Source organism: Myzus persicae, unplaced genomic scaffold, assembly GCF_001856785.1.
Source record: "Myzus persicae strain clone G006 unplaced genomic scaffold, MPER_G0061.0, whole genome shotgun sequence".
NCBI lineage: Eukaryota > Metazoa > Arthropoda > Insecta > Hemiptera > Aphididae > Myzus > Myzus persicae.
In genome coordinates, this window is record NW_019101886.1 from 726,360 (window position 1) to 740,672 (window position 14,313).

Here is a 14,313-nt window from a genome sequence, read left to right on the forward strand (position 1 = left end):
CTATTTTTTTTTCACTTTTCGGTAACGAATCGACGCTGTATGAAAGTTAATCCGGAATAGCAGATTCACATTGTGTGTAGTGCGAGGGTGTGGTAACTATATTATGGTTATAGGTAGATGCAGGTATTAGGTAGGTAACCAATATGGTTTAAAAGTTGAGCAGTAGTAACGGCCTTACGGGTATATAGAATAAATTATTCTGGTTTTCTAATAGTTTATTTTATATATATATCTGTGGCCGTAGTCAATTCTTGGTATACTCGGTTGCAACTAGGTTATTACATGATACCAAAAAACTAATGTCCAATCACAGTGCGATTTGATCAACACGACGCGACACAAGACGTAGCTACTACCTAGCTGTGAATGCGCCTTTGGCAGGCAAATACGTTCGCAATCGTGTTATTCAAAAAGGTGCTGATGATGATGAGGACCGTTTACAATTGTGGGTTAGGTTGTTCAAGTGATCGGCAACAACAGCCGCCTGGCCAAACATACCAATGCCTGCGGGATGGTGCAGTCCCACGCTTTCAAGACTACAGACTGGGTCTGCAAATCCCGCTGCGCTGCCGGTGCAACTAGGGGGCGGTTCCGTTTTCCTCCAAAAAAATAAAAGGTTGGTTTCCATTTTCCTCCATATTATTTTCGACTAAAGTTATGTCTATTATCCTCCAATATTTTAGCAAATATTTTTGTTGTAGTATTACGTTCCGTTTTATAAAGATAGAGTAAAGCTAGGATCACATTTTGCGCTTATCGGGGTAGGCTATCTATATCAGCTATCGATTAAGCCTAATAAAAATCCGAGGGAAGAGAAAAAGTTTCTTCGTGTTTTATTGAAGATTTTATGAGCAATATACCTAACGATAATAGAGTGGATCATTATGCTGACTATTTAACAGACACGTACATTTCAGAAAATGCTGCATTTCCACCACTTATTTGGGCAGAATCATCATCTTCGTTATTACGAACTACCAATTCGTGTAAGTCATTCCATTCGCATTTTAAAGAAAATTTTTATAAAGAAAAACCAAATATATTTATGTGGCTCAATATTGTGAAACAAATTCGAACTGATATTTATTGTAAAATAAGAAGTATTCATACTCCGAAAAAATCAAAAGACTACCGAGCAAACAAACGTCGTGAAGCAATCGACAATGCAGTTATTAAATTGCAAAACGAAGACATTTCTAGGTATGTAATTACAAAAAGTAAAATAATTATTCATATTAATTGAATAAAAATAATAAAACATGTATAATTTTTTTTTTTAAACAGATATTCATTTGTTGCTGAAATGTCATATAATTATAAAAAAATATAATAATAGGTATATTCAATTCATTTTTATTTTTATTAACTATTTTATTTTATTATTATTATTATTTTGTTATTTAGAGCTTTCTGCATTATACAATTATAGCTCAAATTATTTTATTAATATTGAACATAATGATCTGATAAATTTTTTTTTTTTGCTATGCATAAATTATTTATAAAAACTATTTTATTATTTATTGGAGGAAAATAGAAAGTGGAGGAAAATGGTCAAGAATTATTTTTTATTTTTTTGGAGGAAAATGGTCAGTGGAGGAAAACGGTATCTCGTTTTTGGAGAAAAATGGATACGGCCCAACTAGGACCGTCATTTACCTGTCCCCAACGAGATCTGCATCAACCGGGACCCTCATTTACTTACCACATTGGACCACTATTCACAGGCACGTAGCTAGGATTACATAATTATGGTGGCCTAATTAAAGCTAACATTTTTACTTAGCCCCCCCTCCCAACCACCACCAACACTAGACATTAATAGAATTATGTGTATATTCAATATTGTTTATAATATAATTTTAGAGTCTGAATAAAATGAGCACATTTAAATATGTGGGTATTGAGATTCTAAATTTGAATGAGCAAAAGAAATTAAATAATATATATTCATCTTTATAACTATTATATTAACTGTATATATATAATATAATATATATGAATACAGAATAATAAAAGTATACATGCCTACCTATATATCAAATTTNCATTTTTTAACACATATTTATGTACATATTTTTGTTGTATAAATACATACTTTGGTTAAATAAATACATATAAATCCGAGCCCTAATAATATAATATATATGAATATAGAATAATAAAAGTATACATGCCTACCTATATATCAAATTTATATATCTGAAGGTCCTGGATAACTTTTTAAAATACTAGTAAAATTAATCTAGGTATTCGGCTACGGTTCTTTTATTGTCTATATTTGATTCTGAATATCGTCATAACTACAAGGGCTGGCGCTACTACTAGTTACAGTTGTGTCATAAATCATAACTATTATTATATCATCTTGTCCTCGAATAATACTCTTATTATATTTTAAATTCAAATAATCCGACGAGTCCATATTTTTGTTTTCGTTATTAAGTTTCTTAGAAGAAAAATAATTTTGCATTATTATTTTTTTTCACGACAAAAATTGTAAAAATTAAGTAGGTACCTACAATTAATAGCTTAATAAGCAGGTATAAATATTTTATATTAATAATAAATACTTTTATTACTCATATTGGTGTATTGCTTTCTAGTTCGCTGATTTGTTATTTTGTAAATTGTAATTTTTGCTGTGAGGAAAAATTACGAGATACCAATAAATAATAAAAAACCGTCTAAACCTTATTTCTGTTAGTTAGGAACAGGCTGTAGTCGCTGAGGTCGGTGACGTAACCGTTACGGCTAGGCTTTGTCATCTAGTTAATAGCATTGATTATAGAATTCTATAATCAATGTTAATAGGTACTCGGCCAATCGGGGATTTCCCGATTTCCCGATGGCCTAGTCCGTCCCTGAAAATGAGAAAACACAAGTCGTCAATATACGTAGGTACTAGGTACATCATCTAACACGTGTCTCCAATACTAAAGACCCGAGTGGCCGCGGCCGAGTGGCTGAAGTCATATTACTCTTTTGTTTTTCCTCATCGAAACTTGTTGGTTCAGCTCACAGACGACGATATTATACGTTTCCCAAGCAAACGACAGCGGGACGTCAACGAGTATCTGATATTTTTTTTTTGTTGGTTGCATTAGCGTGTTATAATCGATAATAGAAAGAATAAAATTCAACTAACATAGAACAATAACGTAACCTAATAACCTAAAGTTTATATATTTGTCGACAATAATGTTATTTATATAATCTAATCTAAACAGCAAGCAAATGAGAATTTCGTCAATGTTGTAATTATTTTAGATTTTGAGAATATAATGTTTCATCATTTTATAAAATACGTTTCTGTATACTCCGCGTTTCCAAGTTAAGATAGTCAGTCATGCAGGAACCTATTTCAACATTTTTACCACACCACGCCTCATAGTAAAAACGCATAATATTATACAAAGTTGTTACGTATTATCGGTTCAAAAACTGGTCTGCCGATCAAAATATAACTTATTTTGTTGTACGTATATAGACGGCACGTTCCACGCGGCTAGGGCCGGTGTTACGTAATATTTCTGAGGGCTCGTAGTTAATGAAACTGAAGAATTCAATTTACACATACATACAATCAAAACAATTTTTCTTGCTACCCTCGAAATATCATGTTTTTGTTTCCACAATCCCATACTATATATCTATTTTGATATTAAATGTGACATGTGTTATGGGTATCGTAGTATCATTACTGTCATAGAAAAATAACAATTACAATTGCTTATGACCAGGGCTCGGGACTTAAAGCATTTGCTTATTTGTATGGATTGACTTAAAATGTAACAGTGCTATGGAAGTATCTGTCATGTTACAACATGTTCAATTTTGAAATTTTAAAGTACTTTTTTTTGGTTTTTTCGACGATTTTTCAAAAAGATGCTTATTTAGTTTTTCTGATTATTTTTGCTTTTTTGTCGAGTTTTCCTACTTATTATGCGTTTTCCTGCAATGTTGTTTATGATAGACTTTAAATTAAAAATAATTTTTATTGTATCTATGTTGTCGCGAGGTCCGTTGTCCGCGGCATTGCAGGGTTAACAAAAATATTCCAATGCTCAAAATAGAACGATTTTGGGGAATTAATTTAATTGAGTTCATGCTTATTAGTTTATAAAAATAATATTATTTGACCTTCATGGTTTACAGGCGTGATAAATACAAATAATGTTTTGATAGATTTGTCAAGATTCATTTTGATTTTTTAGCTCGACATTTTTCCTAATCATTTTGTATCAATACATTTTTTTTTTATTAAATATTTTGCTCAAATTCAAGTTTTTTAAATGCTTTTTTAAGCGCTTATTTTAATGATTTTAAGTGCTATACTAGTCCCGAATCCCGCCTATGTGTTATAAGTTATAAAAAATAAGTATTATTACGTATATTTGAGTTTTTCGTTGAAAATTCAGTTGATCCTCATACTAAAAGAGTTATCTGTTATTCCAAAACTTATAATCACTACATAATTTTCATATTTATGACGATATTTAGTTTATATAAATTATTTTAAATAAATATATTAATGGAAATGTGAATATTATTTTTTCCAAAAAGATACACGGATTACCTATGAAATAAGTTATTTGAACTTACGATTAATTTTTAATTTTAATTTATTTCAATAAAAATTATGTAACCCAAAATAATAATGGTTATCGAAAGTCATGTATAGTTAAAACTTAAAATGAAATTTGTATATACATTTATTAAAATATATCCACTACTCATTTCATGTGGAAATATACACACCTAATATAATACTTGATTAAAATAATATTTCTATTTATGTGTATCATACTTCAATATATAAACGAAAACTGCAGCAAACGGTATACCTAAGTATCTTTATATTTTTTTAAAAATATTTAGTTTATGTGCGTTATACCTCTAGTGAGTGAATAGCAAAGGCTAGACAATAATAATGGAAGTACCGCAGCTGCAGGAAGAAGAACTAGAAAACCTCACAGCTGTAGTGGCGGTAGTTGATGATTCGAATTCAGCCGAAAAGTCAAATTTGAATGGAGATTGGATGAATTTTTTCCTGTTGTTGTTGCTGTATGCGATGTAAGGCATACCATATGGCATAGTATCGGCAATGCCAATTATTTTGCATGCAACAAATATGTAGCTTACAAAGATGAAGTAAATATCTGATTTAAGATTAAAAATGAGATTAATATTGAATAATATAAATGTTTAATATTGACTTGTACTCAAATTTACGAAATTGTACCGTAATAACATTAAGTACGTGGTCGTGTTTTGTTCCAGGCTTTATTCAGTTTTGTTGTATGGCCGTATAGGTTAAAATTAATGTGGGCCCCTTTTGCTAGACGCGCTTTACGTACAAAAGATGGGAAGACGAAAATCATGGCTCATATCGGTTCAATATTTAATGGGTGCGTGCATTAATATAAATGTCCCCAATATTCACGTTTATTCAAACGAAGAAGTATTTCAGTATTTCTTAAGATTAAGTTATGATTTGCAAAGGCGGGCAAATTTATGAAAATACTCATCGTTAAGTTAAGTTACGAAAACACAAAATCGATAAGATAAAAGTTAAAAGTTAAGAAATCATACAATTAACTTGATAAGTTAAAAGTTAATATGGAAAAAATTATTAACTGAACTCAGCTTACAAAAAATAATCTACCTACTTTTTTAAATTAGTATGTGGATCACATAAATAGTGACTGCGTTCTTTCTAATTCCCTATAAATGTGTATGTAATAAATTGTTTTAATGTTTTACTTTACATGATTATTGAACATTTAACATTTTAAACTATATACATCTCAATTATTATGAATTTACTAAATATTTTTTATTTCATATCAACTATAGCTATAAACTCGTTTGTGTATTTCATGAACCCAGACACTTTAAGACATATAACCGAATTTTATAGCATGATACAATTTTTTAAATAAGTCCTTTAATGTATTTTAATATACAGTTTATTATGGAAGGGGATTGCGTTATCTGTAAAACCTTTTGTGTTGTACAGAACTACAGAAGCATGTTTCATTTTTATGGCCGGTAATATCGATGAATGGTTGGCGGAAATGCGTAAGCCGGAAACACTAAATTGCTTTCCTTGTTTTTTTTTTATAATGATCTTGGCCGCCACGTAAGACATAGTTGTCGACAGCTGGGCATTGTCAATGCTTAAGAAGTCAGTGTTATTGCTAATTTTTTTATTGTTTCATAAGGTATAACATGATAAATAATACCTGTGTTGCATTTTGATATCCCACAGGAATAACGTAGGCTATGCAACTACGATCTATAAACGTATGACGGTCGCGGTATGACGACAGGTTCGATGATAAGTTATATGTGTTCGTTGTTGATATCGGAAGACTTTAGCAACAAGTACTTACGGTTCAGGCCAGATGTGGGAGGAGTGTTCAGCGAGTAAAATCCATTTTGGTAGATCTTTAGTGGATAAATCAAATAATATTATTATAATCGGATAATAAAAAAACTGGTTGTCAAAATAATTATTCCTAATTTGTATAGGTTTATTCTATGTTTGGGAAATGTTATATATATCATTAACTACATTGATTGTAATTTTTAAAAAAGAAAAAGTTAACAGATTAGCATAAAACTCAACATTATTCAAAATTATTCACTTCTATGGGAGATTTTAAAACTACCTAGTATTCAATTATTAGCATTAAAATTGCTGACAGCCAAGGTAAATATTGTATTGTTACATTCTAATTTAAAGCGTCATTAATTGCATAAACTGATTAATTTGACTATTTTACTTAAACACGGGTTTTGGAAATTCTCTACTCTACTCTACTCTACTCACCATAATGAATTAAATAACTTTTTTTTATGTATACATTATATATATATATATATATATATATACATAAACATAATGACTACAACTAAGTAGGTATTGAATCTTTAAACTTATGTTAGAATGATAGTTTTGTACATTTTATGAAATACATAAGTAGTAAAATGTTTAATTAATTTTTATTAATTTATCCATCAGTAACATTGTGTATTATGTCTATTATTAAAGATCGAATTTGCTGCAACAGACAGTATATCAATTTTAAAACTAATTGATGTTGGAGTACCTAAAGACCACATTGTGGTTGCACAAACATCGTTGTTTGTTGTGAGAGTGATTATGTCACTAGTTGTAGCGAAATACATTTCTGGTCCTAAACCAATGAACGTATACCTAACAGAAACATCAATCAGGTAGATATAGTTAAATACTTAATAATTACCTAATCACCTAGTAATAAGGTTATAAGTATGAGCATTACCCTGTAATTTACTATATACAAATATATGATTAGATGTTAGTTCTAACCTGCATTGTCATTTACTTGATCTTATTAATAAACAAAATCATAATAAATAAAAACACACAATTTTTGTTAAATTTAGCTGTTTAGATTCGGGGAGAACGAAGGTGATCTTATGTAATGATGTGTTTTTTTCGACGAATATTTACAAATAGAAACAAATATTGAAAAGTTATCACGATTCACTTATCTTCTTTTTTTCTGGCTTATATATAAGAAGATATAGGGCATTCGATCATAGCTAGAAATGAAATATTTTGAATTTCCTCATAGTTTTTAAATCAACTGTATAAATCTAATAAAGATATACAGTGCAGTGTCACAAATTTAGGGAACCCTAAATTGCTTGGTCTAGATTATGTTGGAAAAAATCGGTTTTTTTTCAAGCTAGTGGTATTTAAATACACATTTTCAGATTAATTTTTAATTTTTAACCCTCTCTGTATGCGCATGCGCAAAACAACTTGCATTTTTTTAAATGGCAACCAGTATTTTTGATACCAATTTCGAATGGACTGAATTTTTTCAAGTCATTTTGACTTATTAACCATAGCTCTAAAAAAAAAATAGACTGAATAAGAGCCGTTTAAATTTTAATAAATAATACATTTTTATGATTCATTAAAATTCATAAAACCATTTATAATTATTTATTATTGGTTACTTTTTTTCGTATTTTTTTTTCATATTTTTTTACATGTTATAAACAATATTAGCGTATTTATATATTAAAACTACCTTGTAAAAAAAACCGATTTATTTCAATATAATCTGGGCCAAGAAATTCAGTTTTCTCCAAATTGGTGAACACACTTTACACCTTTATTACATTTTTGCAGCTGGTTCAAAAAATATTAGGAAATTCTAAATATTTAATTTCTAGCTATAATCTAATGTCGAATATTTTCATATATATAAGTCAGGAAGAAAGAAGATAAGTGGTAACAAAACTTTTCAATATTTGTGTCTATTTGTAAATACTCGTCTAAAAAAACACAGCATTACATAAAATCAATACCTTCGTTTTCCACGAATCTAAACAGCTAAACGTAACAAAAATTGTGTTTTTTATGATTTTGTTCATTATTGAACACTCTGTATATATTATAAAAAAATGTATGCAAAATCTCTTTTTTTACATCATCTTGACGATCCTTTAAAATATTGATTTTTTAATGTCATGATTTACTATTGATTTTATAGCAGTGTCCTATTTATTTTTTAATCATATTCATAAATTAAATTATGGGCATCATTAACATATTATTTTATAGTTTTTAAAATAGTTTTGATACTTACAATATGAATTTCATAGTTTTGAGTTGAACATTTTAAGACTGTAGAACGATAAATATATTGGTTTTACAATGGTGTACTTAAAAAAATAAAATACAACTGATTAATGATTGAACCTAAAAATATTAAATATATATATAAAACAAAACCTGAAGTCCTCAGTCACACATAAAATATTTAATATAAACCAAACATTTTTATATTTCATTCAAACAATACGTTAATAATAATATCACACGGCCATATTATAAATGCCTTCCTCTTTAAGAAACAATTAAAAAAAATTCTTGGAAGAATTATTATAGTCAGTTCAAAATGCAATCTTGACAAATTTTAGATAGGTCATACAACACCTCAAATGACGCCATTTCCATATATTGCAAGAACATTTTCGCATTTAAGTGGTTTTAAATATAATTTCAGATTACTTTGGAATATTTCACTTGTGATGTTTATTTATTATACACCTTCATTGATATCAATGAATGATATTGTTAATATTCTAATATATTACTATGCACTTTTAGTGTTTATTGTATCAATACATAATGTGAGTATTAATTATTTATTAACGTATAGGTAATTAAAATTAAAACCATTTTAATTCAAATACTGTTAATCTTTATGATAAATATTGCAATATCAGCAACAAAAAATATTTTATTTATACTAATAACTTGGTGATTTAATTTAATCAAATAGACGCTAGGCAAAACTATGAGAATAGCTTTTATAGCTTTTTTTTCTCGAATAAGTGATTCACGTTTTGGTGGTATTTACATAATATTATTGGCTACAATTCATAATTTGGGAGCAATGTGGACGTATCCTGTCGCTATTGGAATGATAGATATCATAACGTTTAAAGAATGTTCTTTAGATCACAAGAATAATTGCTCTACACCAAATCTAAAACACGTAAGAAATTTAAATATAATTAGTTAATTAATACATGGAACGACAATATAGGTAATTAAGAATAGTTATGTTTGTTTATGACAACATTCTTAAAAATGTTTTGTTTAATTTTTTCATAGACTACCTACCTGGTTGATTAATATATTTACATTTCAAATATTAAGACGAGTCCTTTATAATACATGGACACTTGGTTGTTTTAACCACAAGTATAAAAAAAATATTTAAAATTAAATGAATTTCATTTGAAAACACAGAATAAATTATAAGATTATCGATTATAAATAGACATAGCCACAAAGTAGATAAAAAAAGTATCTTACCTATTATTTTTATTTATTTATTTATTTATTTTTATTTATATATATTATATCTACTTGTTGTGTTAATTTAAAATTTATAAATTATAGTTTTGTATTTCTGTCAATTTAATGGCATTCAAATAAGTAATTAAAATAATATTATATTAATTTTGTATTTATATTATTTCCTACTTTTTTTCTGTTTATAGATGTGTTAAACAAATGGAGGGGATTGCGTTGTTGTAGTCATCGGTTATTACGTAGAAACGGCTGTGTGTGCCATAATCGGAATCATTTGGTTTTGTATTTTCAGAAATATCCTTAAATAGGGTTCTTAAATAGGGTTTTAAATTATAATGTTATAGCTACGTCGGGACTAGTCTTTTAATACTTATTAAATACTTTATTCAAATACGTATTTTGAATAATTTTTTTCGTATTTTTGTATTCATTAAAATAAGGGATAAAGTTCATCATCTAAATCTGAGTATATCATCTACCTATGACAAAATCAAGAAGTTTTATTTACCTATAAAATGTTTTAAAATTCGACCTATTAGGCCGGATACTCTATTTTCGAGTCATTATTTTCATTACAGCATAATAAAGTGTTTATTTAAGTTATTATTTTTAACTTTAAGATTCTATCAAGATTAACTTATAAGCTGCATAATATTATATAATATTATATTATACAAGCAAACTATTTCAGTCGCAGGCGACTTGTGCGGCATGATTTAGTTTTTGGTTTTTAATATTGATTTTTATCTTTTTCAATTTAAATTTTGGTTTTAATTACCGGTAATGATTTTTTTTGATACCGTTTTCAGTTTTGGTATCGATTTCGGGTTTTAACGGTTTTAAATTTTAACCGGTATTCAAAAACAGTATGTCGGCATTCGATATCGGTTCCAAGTCCTGCTTTTTGTTGTCACGCTTCTGTCACGGAAAAGGTAATTTCAGATATCTACGTGACAACCAGACTATTCTACGAAAACAATTTCATGAAAGAAAAATGTTAACGAGTTTTGGAAAGAGGTTATAATATGAGTATAAGATGCAACCAAAAGTTTATGTTTTGTAAGGGCCGTGGTATAGATTTCAGTGTCAGGTTGTGCAGAGGATACGCATCGCAATTTTGGGGATTTCCATTTTCCCTCTAGCTCGGCATATCATATCAAAGTCTATATTCGTACGAGTAGTTTTTGAGTAATTTAAGTTTATGTTCTAAGGATAAAAAGTCCATATACTAAAGAGTTTATAAGATTTTGGGGGCTATGGTGATTTGAAAATTGTAGTCATTAATATTAATCTATCGGTGTTAATAATTTTTAAAAATATAAGTATAGTATAAAAAATACTAGATCCAATTTTACGTCTATTTTATATTTATTTAAAACCAATTTTGAGGACTATTGTCCTCATGACATACATTTTAATAACTATAAGAAACGACTCATTCGAATTTTGAATGTGGTATATCAAAATGTTCAAAAAAACCATCCACTTATTAATTTATAGTAAAAGAGGGAGTTCTCATTTGAACAACAAAAGTTTGTATCAACACAGGATACTCCTTATGAGTCGTACAAAAAAATTCAAGAATTTAAAATATGGGCTTCGAGTATATTTAAAAATTCCAAAAATCAGAATTCGAATAAATTCATCACAATTTCACCCTATATATCTTAGTCCATGTACAACATAAATACAGATTAAATAAACGTAAAAATGGAATAAAACATACAAGACATGTTCAAATAAAGTCCAGTGTTTCCAAACCTTTTTGTAATGGTGACCCCCGAATTTACTGCTTATTGGTTACGAGACCAACCCTCACACACACTAAAAAAAAAACATGTGATAATAATATAATATTATTAATAATAATTTGTATTATAAGCAATTATAACGTTGCATTTTAATATAATACAATAATACAATACTGAATACTGAATACATATTTGTATCTAATAAAGATTATTTAAAAGACTATTTCGTTAGGTAATTGCATAACTTCGAAACCAGAATTTAATAAAATCTGTACTGTAATAAATTACGACTACTTGATTTTATTAATTTAAATTGTCTGTATTGTACTGAACTGCCTGATGGAACTGGTTGACTGGTATCATCGGCTGTAGTTTTACGAATAATACATGTATCCATTAAAAAAATAAAACTTAAAATATACAATTTGATTATTTAAAAATGGGCGTCTAATCGTTAACTTAAAACATTTCGTTTGTACCTACTCTCGTAGTCTTGATTTACTGTTCATTGCTCTTGCTCAACCGTATGGACAATCAACCGATACTGCATCGACAGCTATTATCACATTTACCGATAAAAAGTTACTAAAATTATATTGATATCTATGTCCTATATTCTACATTGTAAAATCTACAATACTAGCTAGACTTCACATTATTATTGTAAGTAGAGCGGTACCAAATAAACATAACTTAAGCATTTATAAAATTATAAATATACGTCTAAAATTATTTTCATTTATTTATTTACACGTAGCCAGTTTCGGCCCAAGGGATCCGACTACTCTATTGCTAAATTGCTTACATGGCTTAATATATATATAAACCAAAAAATAAAAATTTGAATTCAAGCGGAAAACTAGTTTGCTGAGCTGATGAAACTACATTTTGTTGAAGACCAGTCTTGGGATGAGTTATTTGATAGCACACGTTCCGATTTGAGTAAAATCCAAAAGGTGGCTATGTGAAAATAATTTATTCCTAAACATAGAAAAACTTATTTTTTAACACATTATATAGTTAATTCGAATAAACCAAAAAAACAAGTCTATGTTTACATGATGAGGTGTGTTTTAGTTAAAATATATGTGTGTGCCAAACCTTCGTAAAAATTGTTAAAAACTGTAAGTATATAGGTATAGAAATCTGTCAGAATCTTAAATATAATGATCACATATAACTTATAGCATATAATTGAAGAAAAAAAGTGTATGCATTTAAAAATGTAACAAATATCTTAGAACTGAAGAAAATTAGAGCAGTGTATCAAACATTAAAATAACCATAATTAACTATGGTATTTCTATACAGGGAAGTAACTATAAATCCATTAAAAAAAAAAAAATACAAAATAAAGTATTAAAAATTATTAAATAAAAAGCTTTAAGATACCACACAAAATACTTATACAATGATGTGAATGCCTGTTAGTTAACAATTATTTTATGAAGCTGTGGTACTTTACATAGTTATAAATAATCTTACTTTAAAAACTGAAAACAGACATAATAATACTAGATGAATATTTAATATCAAAGTTCTAAGTTCAGTAGTGGCTTTATTTTATACTGTGTATTGATACATATAAATATATTGTAAATTCAGTAATATTTTTAAAATAAATTTATAAGTAAAATTAACAACAATACATGATAATTTATTATAGTGTGAAGTCAATCTAAATTTATATGTCCAAGACTTTAATCCATGTTTCCTTCGTAACTTTATTATTTCCATTGATATCCAACTCGAACCTTCTACTCGGGCATTCGTCTGTAATATGTGTTATTGTCATCCACAATCACATTCTGGGTTGTTCTTTAGTTTTCATTTGTACATCAAATGACCACAAAATTATCTACTAAAATGCTGTTCAAATAAACATTACATTGTGTAACTAAAATGTTTTCGAATGTAAATGAGAAACGGTTACCAACACATTTTGTGATAAATTATCAAATAATAATTAGTCATTGTACTCGACTTTTTTTTCAATTTCTTGAAAATTCATATTAAATATTGTATAAGTAATATGTGGAAAATGGACTTCAAAATATACAACTATTTCAAAATATATACTATTGTGGGAAAAAAGAGCTAATTATGCAAACTGCAAAATAAAAAATATTGCCTTACACTCCTAGTATTATGAAACAAATGTATATATAACTTGGTAGTAAATATTTATATTTATCGATAATATTTGTACATAATTAGAATATTATTTTCTATAAAATAAGTGGGGGGATGGAAAATGTGAATTATAAAATGTGGAAGGAGCCAGTGTGAGCCCCACTAGAACTGTTTACATGACATTATTGAATGCACTATGACATTTGGAATTACCGACATCGACTTGAAACCACTTTTTTTACGATTTCAATGATAGATTTTTTAAAATTCAATATTAATATTGTCCTTAATACATTATAAAAATAATATTGTTCTGCATCTAATTTAAAAAAACGTTAGACATTCGTTCATTTTTAAGATAGAGAGAAAACGAACACGCTTAATTATACCCAGTACCCCACCTTATAATTCAATTTACCTGCCTTATTAACATAATAATATTGCCATAACAGAATATTTTGAATAACTTCGTGTATAACGAGTTTGTTCACTTTTATAGTATTATAGTAGTATAGTTTTATAGTAGTTATAATACTA

General features: G+C 28.0%; 1 pseudogene; it reads left to right on the top strand.

Annotated features, from left to right (window-relative positions):
• The first annotated feature begins 4,896 nt into the window (after nt 1-4,896).
• Nucleotides 4,897-10,200, top strand: LOC111030674 (annotated as a pseudogene).
• Nucleotides 10,201-14,313: the final 4,113 nt, after the last annotated feature.